Raw genomic sequence first — 4,322 nt, forward strand, 5'->3', positions numbered from 1 at the left:
GTGGTTCTCAACCTGTGGGTCCCCAGGTGTTTTGGCCTATAACTCCCAGAAATCCCAACCAGTTTACCAGCTGTTAGGATTTCTGAGATTTGAAAGCCAAAACATCTGGGGACCCACAGGTTAAGAACCACTATTTTAACACATTGCGCCACCGTGGCTCCCATATTAGCGGTTGAATCTCCCTTATCTGAAATATTTGGGACCAAAGATTTTTCTGATCTCAGACTGTTTTGGTTTTGGAATACGTGTATTTGCATATACATAGTGAATGAAGGAAAGGGGGTTAGTTACACATCCAGCATGTTGAGTTTTTATCAGGAAGTTGTCACACCATCAGTTGGAAATTTGAAGGGAGTAGCACTCTAGGGCTAGATCTAAACTGGATTATATGGAAGTGTAGATCCAACCCAAGTCTTCTTGCAGAGTTCACTTACACAAAGCCCCTGTAAAAAGCAGATGTTAAGGGGAAAATCCAAATGCACCTGACTACCACAAGCTCAGAAAACGTTGCAATTCTCCAGCTGTCCAGGCAATCCACATCACACTTCCATCCTGTTTCCAGGGCATATGCTCCGCCAATGACCAGGCAAAAGAAAAGCTCAAATATTCTAAGACTGTTGCAACCAGGTGCATGTGGTGAAGGAGAGTTGGTGGAGGGTATATGCTGTAGTGAATGATTGGCAGAGAAGTCTAGTTTGGTGGAAGAAAAGGCCACAGGTGTGTTGATATATGTGCAGGTGAACACAGCCGCTTGCACATCCAATGGGAACATTTTGCATTTAATCTTTGTTGTGTTTGTTATTCTTTGTTTATTTATTTACCCCATTTGTACCCCACCTTTCTCACCCCGGAGAGGACTCAAGGCGGCTTATACACATATCAGGCATACATATAAAATAAAGCAAAAATTAAAGATTCATACAATAGCATCAAAAATTCTGATTAATTATTTAATTATTTAAATTATTAATTAAATTAAATTATTAATTAATTAAAAATTACACCATCCACGGGTCATAGTCTGAGGCCATTCTATGGTCATTTCATGAATATATATCTCCAACTTCTCCAGTATGATGGCGGAGAGGTAGCAGGGAACCTTACAGCAGCTTCCTACAGAAATGACTCTTGCTGGCTATTGCTGTTTATTACGGGACTTACCATTTACCATTTGTTCACCCTACAGCAGTCATAGTGAACAGTTCTTGGAATCTCTACTCAGTTACATTCTTTCTACGGCCTGATTTTGCTCATGTAAATTAGGAATTAAAATTGATGTCTCCTCTCATTGCAGCCACTTGCAGTGCTGAAGAGACAAGCCAATCCACAGGTTATCGGATAGAACCTGTGTGGTGATTCCATCATTACATTTGTTGCCAGTTTCCATCCCAATGAGACACAGGTAGTACAGACTAGTTTAAATCTGAAGCTGTACATCGAAAGACTGCTTGCTTCTTTAGGATGTTAGTGGTTGTGTTCCTCTACAAGAACCTCCAGGAGAAACTTTCTGCTCCTTTTTTCTATTTTAATTATCTGATTGACAGTGACCTGCTGGGACCACAGTTGAAGAGCCTCTGTAGACTTCTTATACCTCATCTAACTAATCACAAAATGTTCAGAAGAAATTGGTTGCCCAGAAAGTAAAGTACAGCTGTGTCCATCTCAGTTTTTTTTTATAAGCCTTAAAAATGAAGGCCATATAAAACATTTTTAGCACAAAATGAGATGAAGAGTCCACTTGGGTTTCTTACATATACACATTTAAATAGAAATATTTGAAATAATAAATTCCATTTGTTTTCAAGGAAGCGCACTTATGTTTATTAAAGGACCATTTTAAAGTATATTCCATAGTAGATGACGGACCGTAAGCACTCTTGTTTGTGTGTTCAAGAACCTGATGTGCTAAAAATCCATCCGTGTTTCATTTGTTGCTAATGAAGTCATTTCCAGTGTGACAAGATTTATCACTTGCAGTAAGAGCCAAATGAGGCTTCCTAGAACCTAACCTTCTTAGTGCAGAAACTAATAGCGTTCCCTCGTGATCCCACAAATGAGGAGTTCTGCTGTATTTGGATCTCAGCCAGCATTTTCATTGTGTCATTTGGCTGTAAGCTTGCATTTTTGGCTGGGTTCATTGGATAGGCACAACAAGCTCGCATTCCCTTGGGTTTGCTGTGTAGGCACATCAACTGAATAGGCAAACAGGAATTTTGCTGAGTCCCCAAGATTCATCCATTTCTCTGCTGCTTCCTACGTGTAAGAACTGGCACTAAATCCATTTCCTAGAGTAGACCTGCCTAACATATATGCTGACTTAAGCCCCCATTAACGCAGTGGGTGTATTTAGCCGCAACTAGAAGTTAGCCCTAAGGGCTGGCATCTTCAGTGGGCCTAGAGGCATTTCTGATCACCCACAGTACCTTCTCACGCATCAGTAGATGACCCATAAAACCCTTGTAAACAACTAGGAAATGCTTGGATGAAAGGATTTTCCCAATTTGCTACTTAAAATTCAGCACCAGTTTTGGGAAGATACAAAAATGGACCAGGAACTGCGTACTAGTCTTGTGTATTTGTATGGAATCACGGCCCGTTTCCATTTGTACCATTTGCAAGGCCCCGTTTCCATTTCCGTCCGCCACTTGTGGAAACGGGTGCCTATACAAATGGGCTTTTCCATCCAAGGTCTGAAAAAAACAAAGATTTGTTGGGCCTTGGGTGGCAAAACTACAGGGCCTGCCAGCCAGGGCTACAGCCAAGTGGGCCTGGCACGACCATAGGCCCTATGAGCCATCGAGCACTCGATGGCTCATAGACCCGGCTCGCAGGGCCAACAGCCGAGCGCTGAGCACCCATTGCTCTACTGTAGGCCCTGCGAGCCGGGCTTCCGAGCCGTCAAGCACTCGACGGCTTGTAGGCCTGGCTCACAGGGCCTATATTTGAGTGTTTGACTGCAGGCCCGGCAGGCAGGGCCTATGAGCTCCGAGCGCTCGATGGCTTGTAGGCCTGGCACGCAGGGTCTACAGTTGAGCACCAAGCGCTCAATGCTCGACTATAGGCCCTGCCAGCTGGGCCTACAAGACATCAAGCGCTCGACACTCATAGGTCCAGCTTGCAGGGCCTACAGCCAAGCACCGAAAATCAGCTGACCAAACAGCTACCGTTTCCCTTTTCCTTTTATTTCACTGCTTCTTTTGTTCTCAGGGTTGTACTGTTCCATGCCATCCAAATGGACGGAACAGTACAAAACCGAAAGAAACAAATGAAACAGGATTCGGGCCCTACTCTACTGCATACTTAGTTGTGTCACTCAGTGGGTGATTTTAGTCCAGTCTTCTCCCTACTTACTCACTACCTCATGGGAAATTATGTGAATACAGAAGAACCTATAATTTTTGGAAGAGATGTGATAGAACAACAAATGTAGAAATGCACCAGAGTTGTTAGCAGAACTCAAGTAATGAAATGATGGGGTGTATATTGCTCTTCAATGAAGTCAACCACAATTCCTCTGCTGATTTTCATGCAAGACAGATAAACTGCTTCCCCTACAGAGATGCACTGAATGGCTGGATACACTTTGATCCTACAGTACTGCTTATTCTGCCCAGGGCATTGACCGTTGCAAGTCCTATGGCAAAGCAGGTTTTTATAAACACTTCCAATAGCTAAACAGCTCTCTAGCTATTCATGGGCATGGTTTCCATTTTCTGCTGATGTAGAAACCTGGCATGTAATGGGGAAAAATTGGCCTCTTTGTGGCAACACTGTGCTTTAATTGTCCTATTCATTGCAAGTTCAGTGCTTTTAGTCACTGGTGGTGTTTTAAATTACACACAGTTAACAAAGCCTCTGTCAAGAAGTTACTTTTTACAGTCATTTTACACCTGTCAAGCATCCCCTTTCTTTTTCTGTCCATTTCTGACATTTTATAGCTACATCAGCACTGGGAAAATTGGGAAGAAGTTCTAGGGAAACACAGATTTTCATTTAGAGGTGGCTGGCACATGCCTGCAGTAAGCAATATAATAAAGCATGTATGTAATAAAAATTTTGATTCTTCTGTTTAGCAAGGGGGAGCAAGTAAATCTACTTCATCATCAACCCTCATTGTGTTGAAAAACATAATATTGGTAGATCATACGACAAATGTAAACTGTTAATTTACAACAAAGAGAACAAGGAAAAATTCATTGTTTTCTCTTGTTCTTTTTCTTGTAAATTAGTTGCAAGGTAGTTGTATAAAGTGCCATGTTCACAGATGGTGCTATGTAAAATTAATAATACAATCCAATGCCACAAAATCTGCAAGTTGTAGG

General features: G+C 42.0%; 1 protein-coding gene across 1 annotated transcript in view; it reads left to right on the plus strand.

Annotated features, from left to right (window-relative positions):
- LOC100559144 (serpin B12) overlaps positions 1 to 4,322 on the plus strand; it is a 502,967-nt gene that overhangs the window by 57,983 nt on the left and 440,662 nt on the right. The gene's annotated exons all lie outside the window — the stretch shown is intronic.

Source organism: Anolis carolinensis, chromosome 4 (genome assembly GCF_035594765.1).
Source record: "Anolis carolinensis isolate JA03-04 chromosome 4, rAnoCar3.1.pri, whole genome shotgun sequence".
NCBI lineage: Eukaryota > Metazoa > Chordata > Lepidosauria > Squamata > Dactyloidae > Anolis > Anolis carolinensis.